The sequence below is a fragment of the Labeo rohita genome, chromosome 19 (genome assembly GCF_022985175.1).
Source record: "Labeo rohita strain BAU-BD-2019 chromosome 19, IGBB_LRoh.1.0, whole genome shotgun sequence".
NCBI lineage: Eukaryota > Metazoa > Chordata > Actinopteri > Cypriniformes > Cyprinidae > Labeo > Labeo rohita.
Window position 1 is genome coordinate 39,603,819 of NC_066887.1, and position 17,648 is coordinate 39,621,466.

The 17,648-nt window shown below is 33.0% G+C and overlaps 1 protein-coding gene across 3 annotated transcripts in view; it reads right to left on the reverse strand.

The window, feature by feature from the left end:
* The window catches only part of syngap1a (synaptic Ras GTPase activating protein 1a), an 82,248-nt gene that overhangs the window by 40,807 nt on the left and 23,793 nt on the right, over positions 1-17,648 (reverse strand). The gene's annotated exons all lie outside the window — the stretch shown is intronic.

Here is a 17,648-nt window from a genome sequence, read left to right on the forward strand (position 1 = left end):
AAGACTATTCATAATATGTTTATATGCAAATTAAGCATTATCTAAGTAAATATGCACTCATTTGCATAAATGTCCATGTTGTGATATTAAAGTTCAAGGTTTTTCCAGAGGGGGTTTGGATTTCTTGTTTTATCACTGTATAAATCATAAAATACTGTCAGCAGACAGAAAACAAACATGTTTTAGGAGTAAAATGTTGTATAAATCAGTGTGAATGAAATCTGAACAAGCCCTCAGTAAAAACCTTGAGAACAGAGATAGGAATAAATCGTTAGATTTTGGAGTATGTAAGTGCTGCTGAAGTGGAAGGGAACTTTTACAGATATGGATTGGAATTGAAATCTACAGACGCAAATAGATAAAGTCTGTTGGCTCAATTTATCAAACATTAAAGCAGCAATAATGACTACATTAAAAAGTTTGTCAGAACAAACTCTGAAGTTGGCTTGAGGAAGCCTGGTGAGACAGTTTAAACATTTTTTTTTTTCATTTTTTAAAAGATTTTAAAAGTTTTGAGTTCAACAGGTTTTCATCTGAAAAAGATTGGTTTAAAGTAGTTTTAAAGCTTAAACTTTAAATGTTTTGAATGCAATACAGTCTGTCAAATAGATAAACAGATAGATAGATAGATAGATAGATAGATGATGGATATATACCAGGGGTGTAACAATACATGTATTCGTACCGAACCGTCACGGTACGGGCATCTCGGTTTGGTGCATGAGGCCTTACAACGAATACAGGCAATTCACCACCACAAAGCCCACTAGACAGTGACCATGTGCTGATTCTGATCGCGTCTCTCACTGACACAGGAGTATAACGTTACTTTAAAGCTTTGTGCTCTTAACTGTCTGTGAAATGGAGCTTTGTGCTCTCGTATCCACCTCTGTCATTCGGCACAAATCCAAATATTACATAATAATTCCATAATTGCGTTGCATAATATGCTAAACTCTTATTTCTAATGGAAATTATAGACTTTGTACTTCAGTCACGTTCTAACGGGGACACAGTGAGGCGGGCGCTGATGTTTGGTTTACTGTGTTTTATTTTGATAAAATACCAACTGCGTTGTCAAGTTAGCAACGCTAGACGCCTGGAACTGATATGTTTTGTGTTTGTGTGCACTGGCACCATTACTTCAACTTTCCTCACACCAGCAAAATCAACTGAAAAAACAAATAGAATGTCACTTTCTGCCATTTGAGTTTCAACACAAAACTGAACTGAAACTCAAACTTGGTAGCATGTTGTTAGTATGTTAACATGATTAACATGTTTCTAGCATGATTAGCAAGTTACTAGCATATTTCAAACAAGATTAACAAGTTACTGGCATATTGCTAACATGTTTTTAACATGATTGGCATGTTGTTAGCATGTTTCTAGCATGAAAAGCAAGTTGCTAGCCTGTTGCTAACATGTTTCTAACATGATTAACAAGTTACTAGAATGTTACTAGCATGTTTCTAGCATGATTACATGTTAGCTTGTTTTTAATATGATTAGCATATTGCTAGCATGTTTTCTAACATGATTAACAAGTTACTAGCATGTTGTTAGCATGTTTAACATGTTATTAGCATGTTTTAGCATCAGTAGGAAGTTACTAGCAATTTGTTAACATATCTCTATCATGATTAACATGTTGCCAGCCTGTTTCTAGTATGATTTACATGTTACTAGCATGTTGTTAGCATGTTTATAGCATAATCAGCATGTTATTAGCATGTTGCTATCATGATTAGCATTACTAGTGTTGCCAGATTAGCCTGTTTCTAGTATGATAAACATGTTATTAGCATGTTGTTAGCATGATTATCAAGTTATTAGCATGTTTCTAGCATAATTAGCATGTAATTAGCATTTTGCTAGCGTGATTAGCACATTTAAACCAGCTAAAACCAGTTAATTCAGCTAAAAAACAGCTAAACCCAGCCTAGAATGGTTGTCTAGTCTTAGCAGGTTTAAGCTGAAAATAGCTGGTTTAAGCATGGTTGGTTTTTTAACAAGTCTCTCAGCCTGACCAGCTAAAAATTGGCTGAAACCATATTAAACCACTTTAAAACCAGCCTGGGAGACCAGTCAAAGCAGCCCATCGGCTTAGGCTGGTTAGTGTTTTTTTTTTTCAGTGGTAAGTTGTTAAGCTTTGCTATAAACATTTTAAATACGCCACGACACTCACTGTACAACAGTTTTCACCCCCTCAATGTAAGTCTATGGGATTTGTGGTGGGTTTGATAGTCTGGTTTACAAAAACCATAAGACAGATCAGTTAGAATTGATATAGCAACCCGAGTCAGACCAGTCTGAAGGTCTGGGCCGAGTTTGGTGGTTGTGGCTTAAAAGCTCTAGGAGGAGAAACACTTTAAAATGTAGCCTCAGAAGAAGAAGGAGTTTATATATGGTAACAGTAAGCTGGTGTTCTCAAGCCAATTTAATGAGTCCAATACAAACAGCCCGTGTGTGTGTATTAGAGCTGAAGATCTTTGCCCGAACCCGATGAAACCCGACGGGACCCGACGTGTTCGGTCGGGCTCGGGCTTAATTTATATCATTTTACACGGGATCGGGCTTGCGCTCCGGCTTGCGCGGTAAATGAGCGGTCATGTGATGCGTTTCGATTAGCGCGAGAAAGATGCGAAAAGGGATGCTGAAGAGGTGAAACGGAGGCTTGCCTCTGGTGATTACGTTTTGGCAAAATTAGCCAGATCAGTACTCTGCATCCCGGACAGTCGCAGCAGCAGTAAAAGGGTGTTCGGTGCCGCTGGACGCACCATCAGTGAGCGCAGGACCGCGCTGAAACTACAGTGGATTCAATAATTTTCCTCCATAAAAATATGTAGCCTAATCTTGTTGAGTAAAGGTTTTTTAATTATAACTAAATACTAACTGGGTCTTGAATGCATAATGTAGACAGAGTATGTAGGCTAATGTTGGCATTATTCTCTTATTACATTTCAGCTGCTACCGTCGCGTTGAGGCCGGATTGTGGAGAGAAGTGGCAAATCCCTCGGAGCCTTTATCTCAGTTTCGTTATTGCCAAAACCCATCTTAATTTAGAACTTATCTTAATTTAATTTAAGAAAGAGTCATTTTTATTGGCGCGTTGGCCTGTTTATAGGCTAAGTGTTCGCCTATTTAGAGTGCTGAGATGTTACGATGTTACAGAGGACTTATTTTATTTCTTTGTTCCAACTTCCAAGTGGCCTATAGCCTACGTTAGTCATTAATAAATTATGTTAAAACATGTATAAATGACTTATTCTTGACAAAAGGCAAAAGAGCTGTGTGCTTCCGCATATTTGAATAATGTCGGGCTGTAAACGGGTTCGGGCTTTTAAAAAGCTGCCAATCAAAATATACTTGTCGGGCTCGGGCCGAATTCTGTCGGGCCTAACTTTTAAGGCCCGATTACAGCTCTAGTGTGTATTCTCCGTCCGTCATCACACGCACACAGTGCATTATTTGTATTTTCAACGTGTGCTGTTCATAAACATGAGTCTTTTATAAGAACAGACACTTTCTACTCTCAGGCCGTTTTTGCCTTTTATTACCCATTTCGTGGGTTTTAAATATTTATCTTAACATTTAAGCTCAGCTCAGAGACGTAAGTGACTAATGACTCCTCTCGGCGTAACATCTTAAAGCCGCGCCGTGTTTTACATTCACCTCTGTGTCCAAGAGTTTCGTAAAATTACTTCTACTCCTCAAAAATGTGTTTTTTTCTTCAGTCAGATGTTCAACACAAACACACATCTCTCATTTAACAGCCCTGTAAGCGATCAGACCCTCACACCACTTCACCTGACCTCAACACGCAAATGTTCTCAGCGCCGCTCGATTAGGGCTATAAATAGCTGTGAGTGTGTCGCTCCTCAGTCAGATCTGAACTCTTGGTGCTGGAGTGTTTAGGACAGGGCTCTCGCAGAGTTTAGCTCCAACGTCCATGCCTGGAAGTTTCTAGTTTGCCTAGTAAGAGCTTGATGAGCTGGTTCAGGTGTGTTTAATTGGGGTTGGAGCTAAACTACGCTGGACACCGGATCTCCAGGAGCAGGACTGGACATCTCTGCTTTAGGAAACCTGTCAGAAAACAATCATTAGGGGTGTAAGTAAGGCCCTATGATTTCAGTGATGCGGAAAACGCAGATGGAATCACGAAATCCAGTCATAAAAACTGAATTTACTCTATATCACAGAATGTCATGGAATTTGTCAACTTTGAATGAATTAATCAAAAGCTTCATTACACTTCAATCAAACTGCGATATGGACTAGTATATGTGAATATTAAGCACAAAATTACTATTTAAATATGAATCCGGCATTTCTGCATGAATGAATGGTGCGAATGCTCTGGGAGTCACTTTATGAGCATTTTACTGCTTCTATTGAAAGAAACTATCATCATATCATATACACACAGAAATGTAAAGGTATTCACAGCAACCTGTCAAAATAAAAGTTTGGTTTAACTTGAAGACATTGTGCCAGAAATATATCACTATTGTTCAGTAGAATATACATACTACTACTACAATTATTAAAAATTATTTTTTAAGGAATAATCACACAATATTTCTTCCATGTTTTAATTTTAAATAAAATAAAGTTTGTTTAATTTTCAGTGATGAATGAAAATGAAATGAATGTTTTATGCTTTCATTTGATAACCAGAAAAATTTAAATACACAACAGAATTTCTGAGGGGGAAAAAAGGCTATTTTAAGAATAAAGTTTAATAAATTAAGTTGGTTTTATGCATTCAAATAATTAGACATTCTAAAACAAAAAATATGGTAGCAATAAAACATATGGTGAGAAAAAAATAGAAAACAAATTCATAGCGCCCTAAAGTCATTTTTGTTATACTTTTAATAAACTGATGTGAAATTGTGTTTGAGTTTCATGATTTTAATTAATTAAACATGCTTTTTGAATAATAATATTTAATTTAGCCATGTTATTTTTATTTAATTTAGCCATGAGTAAAGAAAAATTAAAAAGGAAAAGCCAGAGAAACTAAAACAGAAAAAACGGAACTTGGGAAAACATAAAACAGATTTCATAGGGCCCTATGTGTAAATCATCACTACTACTAGTCATAAAACATGAAACATCAAAGTGTAAGTCTTTAGACTTGATCCAGTTAAAAAAAAAAAAAAAACCTTTCAACCACCAAAAGCAGCCTTTCTGACTAGCTATTTTTTTGTTTTTGTTTAAAGGATTAGTACAGTCAAAAATGAAAATCTGCTTAAAATGTGCTCATCTTCAGATCATCTGAGATGTAGATGAGCTTGTTCATCAGATTCGTAGAAATCTCACCAATGGATCCTCTGCATTGAATGGGTGCCGTCAGAATGAGAGTCCAAACAGCTGATAAAAACATCACAATAATCCACAAGTAATCAAATTTAAACAAGTCCATAAAATCCGAGTCCATAATCCATAATAACGCTTCCACCAGTAAAAAAGTGGTCTGGTCTGAATCAGGAGAGAAATCTGCACAGATCAAACACCGTTTACAAAACAGCTCTAAACGTTGCCTTTTGTCTTCTCAAGATGTGAACTGATGGACTGGAGTGTTGTGGATTACTTGTGGATTATTGTGATGTTATTAATCAGCTTTTTGGACTCTCATTCTGACGGCACCCATTCACATCCATTGGTGAGACAGTGATGGAATTACACATTTCTTTTGCTATGAAATATCATCTATTCAGATCATTAGTGATACAAGATTAGAATGAGTTAGTTTGTTCATCGGATTTGTAGAAATGTGTCATTGTCACCAATGGATGTGAATGGGTGCCGTCAGAATGAGAGTCCAAACAGCTGATAAAAAAACATCACAATAATCCACAAGTGATCTGATTTAAACGAAAAAAAACCCCAAACATTTTAAATTAAAATCCAAGTCCATAATCCATAATAACGCTTCCTCCAGTAAAAAAAGTGGTTTGGTCTGAATCAGGAGAGAAATCTGCACAGATCAAACACCGTTTACAAGCCAAAACAGCTGTAAACATTGCCTTTTGTCTTCTCAAGATGTGAACTGATGGACTGGAGTGGTGTGGATTACTTGTGGATTATTGTGATGATTTTATCTGTTGTTTGGACTCTCATTCTGACGGCACCCATTCACATCCATTGGTGAGACAGTGATGGAATGACACATTTGTACAAATCTGATAAACAAACTCATCCTAATCTTGTATCACTAATGATCTGAAAAGATGATATTTCATAGCAAAAGAAATGTGTCATTCCATTACTGTCTCACCAATGGATGTGAATGGGTGCCGTCAGAATGAGAGTCCAAACAGCTGATTAAAAACATCACAATAATCCACAAGTAATCCACACCACTCCAGTCCATCAGTTCACATCTTGAGAAGACAAAAGCTGATTACTTGTGGATTATTGTGATGTTTTTATCAGCTGTTTGGACTCTCATTCTGACGGCACCCATTCACATCCATTGGTGAGACAGTGATGAAATGACATTTCTTTTACTATAAAATGTCATCTTTGCAGATCATTAGTGACACAAGATTAGGATGAGTTAGTTTGTTCATCAGATTTGTAGAAATGTGTGATTCCATTACTGTCTCACCAATGGATGTGAATGGGTGCCGTCAGAATGAGAGTCCAAACACCTAATAAAAACATCACAATAATCCACAAGTAATCCACACCACTCCAGTCCATCAGTTCACATCTTGAGAAGACAAAAGCTGATTACTTGTGGATTATTGTGATGTTTTTATCAGCTGTTTAGACTCTCATTCTGACGGCACCCATTCACTGCAGAGGATCCAGTAATGGAATGACACATTTCTACAAATCTGATGAACAAACTCTACATCTCAGATGATCTGAAGGTGAGCACATTTTCAGCTAATTTTTTGGAGAACACTTCCTTTAAAGTCTCAGAAATGACACCGTTAACTGACCCTGAGGTAAACGAGTGAAGCACACAGCTGCCGTTCATGTTTTTTTTGCCGCTGCTGAATCAGGACAACAGTCTGACAGCGAAGTGACGTCCGTGTGCTTTACAGTCTTAATAATCCGTTATGAGTTTATGACAGGTCTCTTCTCCTCTCCGGGCCGGGTTATGACGGCTGACGGGGTTTTTACAGGATTATGAGATTTGCGCGAGCAGGAATAGTTTTGGGAATATCAGCCGCGCGCTGCCGTGCGATCTATAAACACGAGCGTTAATCATCAGCGTCTGATCTGATTCCAGCCTGCATCAATTACACAATGACACTAAAAATATAACACAAACATGAAATCACCGCAGATGTTTCATCAAGACTGCAAGAAAACACGGAGATCGTTTGAAACATCTCATAAGACGATCACAGTCAGTAATCCAGGAATATGAGGCTTCCACGAGCTTCTGACACTCACAAAACCACATACGCAGCGCTCTAAATCTGCTTTATTTCTTCTATTTTTAATTCCATGTTTTCCATTTTCATTTTTCTGGATTCCGTTTTGATGGATTAATTACATTTTAATAATCAGAAGCATGTCTAATCAATTGAACAATTTCATAATATTTCAAGTAAAACTGCCCTATAAAATGTTTTATTTTTAAAGTTTTAATGGATTTAGTATTTAATACATATTTACTATCAAAAATACTGGTAATCAAATTTTTTTCAAATGTAATCAAATGAAATTTTAACAATGACTTTTATTTTTTTAGTTCATTTTTATAGTATTAATTTATAATATATAGTAGAATATTTTATAGTAGTATATTCTTTGAAAAATAATGTTTTATAATGTTACAAATAGTTTTTTTTTAATATTATTAAATTGAGAAGCATAATCTACTATACAAAAGTAATTTTTTAAAATGCAATCAATTAAAAAAATTTTTTTTACTGTAACAACAACAATTTGAACAAAAATAATACTAATTAATATTTTTTAAAATAATTTTTAGTTTGCATGTCAAATTTTTCTGGGTTCAGTTTTAAATCCAAAAGCTTATCTAAACAATTTTACAATTTATTTATTTATTTTTTTTTTTTTCATTTTTGCAATAATACGGCCTTATAAATGTTTTATTTTTAATGTTTTAATAAATTGTTTGATGATAAAATGGAATCAAATGATTACAGATCAGATTTTTTTGGCAAGCAAAGTGCTGCACGATTGAGGTTTACTGTGAAAAATTAACATTGAAGAAAAAATAATAATCATTAAGATTTTTAAAAATTATTTTAAATTATTTTCAGAAGTACATTTTAATGTACAATAGTTATACATTTCAAATAATAATTATTAATACATTTAAAATAATTGTAAATTATTTTCAGAAGTACATTCTAATATACAATAGTAAAATATTTAAAATAATAATTATTAATAATTTTAAAATATGTTTTAATTATTTTCAGAAGTACATTTAATGTACAACAGTAATGTTTTTAAAAAAATATTGAAATATAAATATTATTTTAATCATTTTCAGAAGTACATTCTAATGTACAATAGTAATATAGTTCAAATAATAATTATTATTTGTTAAATAATTAAAAATTATTTTAATGGGTACATTCTAAAGTACAATAGTAAAATATTTCAAATACTAATTATTAATCATTTTAAATTATTTTCAGTAGTACATTCTAATGTACAATAGTAATATATTTCAAATAATAATTATTAACAATTAAAAATATATATATTTTTTCAGAAGTACATTCTAATGTACAACAGTAATATACTTCAAATAATAATTATTAATAATTTACAATTTTTAAAATTATTTTTAGAAGTACATTCTAATGTACAATAGTAATATATTTCAAATAATAATTATTAATAATTTACAAATATATGTAATTATTTTTAGAAGTACATTCAAATGTACAATAGTAATATATCTGTGTTATAATTTCGTTGTTGTAAAAGGCTGTTGTAAAGACTGAGTTTTTGTGAGCATCTCATGACAGTTTTATCAAATTACATTGTGAAACAAACGCCTGCAAACACACAGACGTCATATTTCAAAAGCAGTCTTTTGCATTTTAATGTTCACAAACGTAATTTGATTTGCGTGTACAGCCCTACTTTTGATTTATTCATCCAAAATTAGCCAAATTCCATGACGTTCTGTGTTATACAGTAAATTCCATTATTATGCCTGCATTATGAGTCATAAAAAGCATAATGAGCTTATACTTTCAAAAATAACAGCATCATGAGTGCGGATGAGATTAATTAGGACTGAAAATCTGGATGCGTTTCTGCAAGTGACTTTCTGTTGCTAGGGTGTTCTGGGTCGTTGCCAGGGTGTTGCCAAGCAGTTGCCATGAAGCTGCTCCTTCTTTACTGAAAACAAACTGAGTGAAAACGGGTCACTTCTGGATCACACATACGAAGAGGAATCGGCGTTCAACTTTTAGTAGTGGCGTTTTCTGACGTAAAGTTTCCTCTCGCTCTCGTTTTGTCCTTCTGTTTCTTGAAGTTTTGTTCTGAATTCGAGGTCTTTGTTTGGTCGTCATGGAAACTGCCTCCGTTTAAGCAAAAAAGACACACGGAGCTCAGCGCGCGCAGAACACACAAGCTTCATGCATACAAGCGCAGAAAGACTTTAATTAGTCATAAAACCGCCGAGCCGCTCCGATTGTAAATTACACTTTCAATTCGCCCGGGTGCGATCGGGTCGCCACGAAACACACACACAAACACACCCACGCACGCCCAACGCCATTCTGGATGTTAATGCAATGTCAGGCTGAAGAGTGTGTGTGTGTGTGTGTGTGTGTGTGTGTGTGTGTGTGTGTGTGTGGGTGGGAATCGCTGAGAGCATCGCTGATACATGTATCACACACACACACACACACGCTTGAGGAAGGGTCTCTGTGTGGGCGCATTCGAGCAGCAGCATCTCACCGGAGAGAAAACACAGAACATGAGCCTCCGTCCATCATCATCATCATCATCATCATCATCATATATATGTGCCTCAGCTCACAAACAGCAGCAACAACAGCTTCATTAACACTCATTGCATATCTGCCATTATTTACTCACCCACATCTACTGTTGCTATGCAGGGTTTGCACTGCTGACTAAAACTATTCAAAACAAGCATCTGAACCTGACTAAAACATCACGATACTACCGAACCGATACTATGAAAAAACAGGAAAAGTAACTGAATAATAGATGATCCGAACGGAGATGATAGTTATTTTACCTATTAAAACAAAGCATTTCAACCCACCTTTAAAAAATAAATAAATAAAATAATAATCACATGGCAGCGCCACTACACAGGATTATGGTGAACAACTACCGAGTCTACAGGTGTGTAGAGATCTTTGCTATATTGGTAAGTTTGCTTAAAGGATAAAGACAAATCTTATGTCATGATACAGTCATTTTATTTCACAACAACAATTTATATCATGACACAGTCATTTTTTGTTATTTTATCTTTGTTATTAATAACAAGAACCTAGAAGCAAGAAACAAACTAAAGGACAACTACAATAAAACAAAGACACAAATGAATTAAAAGAGGGCCCTATGAAATGTTTTATTTTTTCCTAAATTCCATTTTAATTTTTCTAGACTCTATTTTAACAGTTACATTTAAAAAAATAAATAAATAAATAAATAAATAAATAAATAAAAAAATATATATATATATATATATATATTTTTTTTTTTTCAAAAAGCATGTCTAATTAATTGAAATCATGAAACTTGCAGAATTTAACAGCAATTTATTAAAAGTTGAAAAAAAATGACATGTTTTTAAGGCCCTAGAAATACATTTTATTATTTTTCTCAAATTCAGTTTTGTTTGTGAATTTTTGTTTTCATTAATTTTCTGGTTCTATTTTAATCGTTTCATTACATTTTAATAATCAAAAGCATGTCTAATGAATTAGATTTGATAAAGAACTAATTTATTATAGGCTATTTATGTCTTTTTTCTTTTTTTTCAGAAACACCGGGTTGTGTATTTACAATTTTCTGGTAAATAAATTCTGGTTAATATTTTTTTCTAGTAAATATTCCTTAAACATTGTTTTAATAATATTTATTATTAGTAGTAGTACTATATTAATATATTTCAGACTGTCAAGTTAAACCGAACTTTTATTTTGACGGGTTGCTGTGCAAACCTGTGGGATCTTCATTATATGACGATAGTTTAAAATGCTGATGAAGTGAGTCTCAGATCAGTTCTAGAGATGATGTTCATGTGTTCATGTTCTCATATATTGAAGCGGCAGAGGCTGAAAACACCGCGAGCGTCAGCGTTTGTGTGTAGTGAACAAAACTGTGTGTCTGCGTCATTCACTAACACAGACACGCAGAAATACGGCTCTTATTAAAACACATTCTTGAAGTACCGGTACTAGTAAAATGCAGAATCGTACCGTTTTTAAAAGGAGGGTACTGCGATACTTTTTAAGTACCGGTATATCATGCAACACTACTAGGGGCCCAATAAAACACGGATGGAATCATGGAATCCAGTTATAAAAACAGAATTTACTGTGTAACACGGAATGTCACGGAATTTTTCAAACTTTGAATGAATTAATCAAAAGTAGGTCATTACACTTAAATCAAATCACAATATGGACTAGTAAATATTAAGTTGCAAAAAGAATATTTAAATATGAATGGGGACATAAATACAACAACATCTCCAGAACTGCTCTGAGTATTTTGAGTAAAACTACAGTCAAATTTAAAGGTAACCTGTCAAAATAAAAGTTCTGAGAAATATATGACTATTGTTCAGTAGAATGTAAAATTATTAAAACTTTATTTTTTAAGGAATAATTACACAACATTTCTTCCAGATTTAATTGTAACATTAACTCACCTTCGTTTGCCAAAAAAACAGTTTGTTTCATTTTCAGTAATTAAAAGATAAATTAAATTAATGTTTTATGCCTTCATTTGATAACCAGAAAAATGTGAACACACAACACAGAATTACAAAGGGGAATTCATAAGGCAATTTTAAGAATAAATTTGAATAATTAAGTTGTTTTTATGCATTTAAATAATTAGACATGCTACAACACAGAATTTGGTAACAATAAAACATACTGCGAAAAAGTAAAACGTTTCATAGGGTCCTAAACATGTCGTTTTTGTTAAACATTTAAATAAAATAAATACATAAACCTTTAATAAATTGATGTGAATTGTATAAGTTTCTTGATTTTAATTAATTAGACAAGCTTTTTGATTAATAAAATTTAATTTAACCATTAAAAAGGGGTCCAGAAAAATGTAAACAGAAAAAAAATAAAAATCAAAAAAATCAAATGAAATTTGGGAAAAAAGTCAAATGGATTTCAAAAGCCTCTATAGTACAAATGTAAATGTTGCCTTGGTTACTAACTTAAAGTGCTAAAATTACTGGAAATAAACTGGAAAATGGAAATAACTAACCTAAAATTGAGCTAAAACGAATAAAATAATTTGTTTCAATTGAAATAAACGTAAATGAACATCAGAAGCATTGCATCGTCTACTAGCAAAAGTTGAATCAAACTGACTAAAAATAAAAATTAACTAAAACTGAACAAAAACAAAATGCATTAAAACTTTTATTATAAATGAAATAAAGCTACAATAAAATACAAATATTAAATTAAAAACCTAAAGTAAACGTAAATTAGAAATACACTGCATTGGCAACTAACTGAGATAAGCTGCAGTTGAAGCACTACATTTATTGGAAATAAACTAGAAAATAGAAATAAAACTTAACTAAAACTGAAAAAAAAAAATACATTATTTAATATATAATATTAAAAAATAAATAAAAGTAACAATACGACAAATAAACGGTTATTCATAAAATGAATAAGAACTATAATAGCAGTATAAGTAACACAAATACTGGACAAAAATAAAATTGTTTCTATGAATATCCTCATAACGCATTAGACAGAAAGGTTTTGAGAGTTTCTAGCAGTTTTAGTTGATAATACTAATTGTGTGCTTTATTAAGTGTTCTTCTAACATTTATATTTATGCATCTGTCAGACACTTTTATCCAGAATGACTTACACTGCATTCAAGCTATTCGAGTTATAACATCATGAATACCCTGGAAATCAAACCCAACACTAAAGTAAGTTTAAGTGAAACCGCTTACAGTAAAATCTTTCCTTTCACTGAAGCTCCAACATGAAATCTGAACGTTTTGCATCATGGTGTTTGTTTACGAGACTCTAGAGAATGAATGACTTTTGATATTTAAGTCGAGTGAATAATCACCTACATTTCACACAAACATCTTCAGGAGACACAGAATACACCAGGAGTTACTCTGACTGTTTTGCAGCTTTTTGTTGTTTTTTGGCACGAGATGAAATAAGGACAGGGTGTTTCTTTTGGTGAACTATCACTTTAAGCCGACGGCTGATCTGGAGTCAGTAAAGAGCATGTATGAATAATATATCAGTCGTCGGTGTGGATCTCAGCTGGAGGAGATCACATCGCATTCATCTCTTCATCAAATCAATGCGACAGACTCGACCGAAACATAAACTGATCAGCTGTTTCACATCTGCCTTTACTGTACGTTTGCCCATCAACACCACTGTCTGTGAAATGATCCAGAACATACACTCATTGATCATATGCTGCTTTTAACAGCCTGAACAAGTGTTTCCCAAATTTTTTTGCACTATAAAAATTCAGTTAAACGCTTTTGAATTATAATTTTGCATGATGTATTATATACCTTGCGCAAAATTAATTCTTTGCATTGTAGTTTTGCCATATATATAATATACTGTTCCACTATAGGGATTCAGTTGAATGCATTATAAGCTTTGCAGTGTATTATTTGCTTTTTTATGCATTATATATTTTGGCACTACAAGCATTACATTTAATGCAGGGATGAGTGTCAGCTTTTAATGATTTTAAGGGAGTTTGTAAATGAGATATTGATTTAATACAACAGTTAAACAAAGTTAATATTAAGTGACTTACATTGTCTGACTATATTTCATCGGCTGTTTTGTTTATGAATGAACGTGCGTTTTTAAACGAATCTAGTGAGTCAATGATTCAATGATTCAAGAGTCACTTTTATTTATTCCTGAATGCATCAGCTGTTCAAACAAATCAAATGAATGAATGATTCAGTAATTAAATCAGTGAGTTGCCGCCACCCACTGGCAGTTTTATTTTCATTTTTAAAGTATCTTTCAGTTATTTAAATCATTTCATATTTCTATATTCAAAATTTTATATTTAAAACATTAATTTCAACATGAGTTTATGATTGCACTCATGCCGCCTCTGAGCCTCATTAAACAGGTGAAAATACACCTTTTGTGTTCTTCTGTGCACCTTTGTAGTGCAAATTAATTTTGCTAATACCGATTTCATTTGATCGGTAACTTATTCTTATTCTGCTGTTTTAATTAGAAATTTTAAAAAGCTTATAAAATATAATTTTGAAAAAACTGGACATAAAAGATGACATACCTTTAATAAGTTAGAAAAATGACACTGCAAAGATAAAAACAAAATTCCCCTGTAAATCACTTTAAGGTTTTTTGATTATTGATTAGAAGGCGCTCCTAAAATTTTGACCGTGCTCCTACATTTTCAGAGCTCCTAAAAAGCAAAGTAAGTGTAGAGACCTGTAATGCATGATATACTTTGCAGTAAATGTAATTCTTTGCATTATATTTTTGCTTTATATATTACATAAGTTTGCACTTTATTTGTGCACAGCACAAACTCACTTTAATGCATCATATATAAATAAACAAATCCTGTCTAATGCTGATGTATTGCACACCCACACTAATGCACTGATTGTTTTCAGCCGTGACTGATACACCAGCTCAGATACCAGATATCAGACACGACTGAGCTCACCTCACTAGAGTAAAACACACCTGATCAATAACCCAACCAGCTGCAGTCACCCTACACCAGCATTTCAACCACAACACTGCAGAACATGAGGAGTGCGTGTGTGTGAGAGAGAGATCAGAGCATTATTGCAGCGCTGGAATGTAATAAAAGTGTTTCCAGTAGAGAAATCCACTCAATATCAGCAAAACTCCAGAGATCTACAGCGACAGAACCAAACCAGCACTAAAAACACCACGGTAAATCCAGCACAATGCCACAGCACAATGGATTCACTCTACAGCCACTGCCACTCGTTCCTCAACTTTCTGACGCTCTCGCCGCTCAATCCCACAGGAGCCTGTCGCCCATACACAAAGACTGGAAGTCAGTCTATCAGGTGTACAGAAAACACGTGAGCAGAATATTACAGACCATAATATCACTGAGACTGGAACACCCTGGCAACTGCATAGCAACAACCTGGCAACCGTGCACAGCAAACACAGCTCACAATTCCCGAACGTGGCCATCCAGTTTAATTCAATGTATGTTAGAGATTACAGTGCTTTTATTAATCATACGAATGTTTAACACATTCCACCATATTTAACCCACAGAACAAAATGTCAAAAAAAAGTGCAGATTCTGTGTGGGCCGATGGAAAAGTGTTTTCGGCAGAGATCCACGAGCTACAGCAGCTATGCTGGGAATTAAAGACTAGGAAATAAAGTATGCAGTATGCATACCAACTATCAGTCTGAATATATACAGTATAGTACCTACAGTTTTTATAAACGAGTATGTGAAACACTATGCAGTGTGCATACCGTCTGCATCTTTCTAAATATATTTGATATCCTGTGTACTTTTATAAAATAACACATGAAACAGTATGCAATGTGCATACCATCTAAGTATTTTTGAAAATACCATGATATGCTGTGTACCATTTTTACAAAATAGTATATGAAAGAGTATGCAATACGCATAGCATCTAAATATGCATGGTACACTGTATACTACTAACAGTACGCAGTATGCATTCCATCCAAATTTTTCTATACATGATGTAAAGCATACTACTTTAATAAAATACTATGTAAAACGTTATGCATGCTATCTAAATATTTCTGAATATATGATATACTGTGTACCATTTTAAAAAATTATATATGAAATAGTACGCAGTATGTATACCAACTATCCATCAGAATATATACAGTACAGTGCCTACTAATTTTATAAACAAGTATGTGAAACAGTATGCAGTGTGCATACCATCTAAATATTTTTGAATATACCGTAATATACTGCATACCATTTTTATAAAATAGCACATGAAAGAGTATGCACTATGCATAGCACTAAGTATGCATGGTACACTGTATACTATTTTTAAAAAAAAAAACTATGTACAACAGTATCCATACCATTTAAATAATTCTGAACATACACAATATACTGCACACTATTTCTATAAAACTGTATGTAAAACTGCACTCACGCCATCTAAATACTTCTGAATATACGATATACTGCGTACCATTTAAAAAAGAAAATAACATATGCAACAGTATGCAGTATGGATACTATCTAAATATTTCTGAATATACATTATATACTGCATACTATTTAATTAAAATGCAGTGTTCAGTATGCAGTGTTCATACCATCTAGACCTAAAGATACATAATATACTGTATACTATTTTTATAAAAAAGAATGTGAAACAGTATGCAGTGTGCATACCATCTACAACTTTCTAAATATACTGTGTACTTTAATAAAATAATATGTGAAACAGTGTGCAGAAGTACCATCTAAATCTTTTTGAACATACCCTAATATACTGCATACCATTTTATAAAATAGTATATGAAAGAGTATGCAATATGCATAGCTTTGAAATTTTTCTACATATGCAGGATACACTGCATTTTTTTTATAAAATAGTATACAAAACACTATGCAGTATGCATACCATCCAAATATTTTTGACTACACATTATAGTATACTATTTTAATAAAATACTATATAAATAATATGCATACTATCTAAATATTTCTAAATAAACAATATACTGCATACCATTTTATAAAAATCTATGAAACAGTATGCAATATGCATTACATCTAAATATTTCTAAATATGCATGTTACAGTGCATACTATTTTTCTAAAACAGTATGTAACACACTACACAATATGCATACTATCCAAATATTTCTGACTATACTCGATGTAAAGCATACTATTTTAATAAAATACTATGTAAAACGGTATGCATACTATTTATATTAAATAGTACATGACATAGTATGCATTGTGCATACAATCTACATCTCTCTAAATATACTTTATATGCTGTGTACTTTCACAAAATAATACATAAAACAGTATGCAGTATGCATACCATCTAAATATTTTTGAATATACCATGATTTACTGCACACCATTTTTATAAAATAGTATATAATAAAGTATGCAATATGCATAGCATCTAAACGCATGGTACACAGCATACTATTTTTATAAAACAGCATGTAAAACACTATGCAGTATGCATATCATCCAAATATGTCTGACTATACTGACTATACTATTTTAATAAAATACGACGTAAAACAGTATGCACACTATCTAAATATTTTTGAATAGACAACATACTGTATGCCATTCTAAAAAAATAATATATGCAACAGTATGCAGTGTGCACACCATCTAAACATCTGTGAATATAGTATATAGTATGAAAT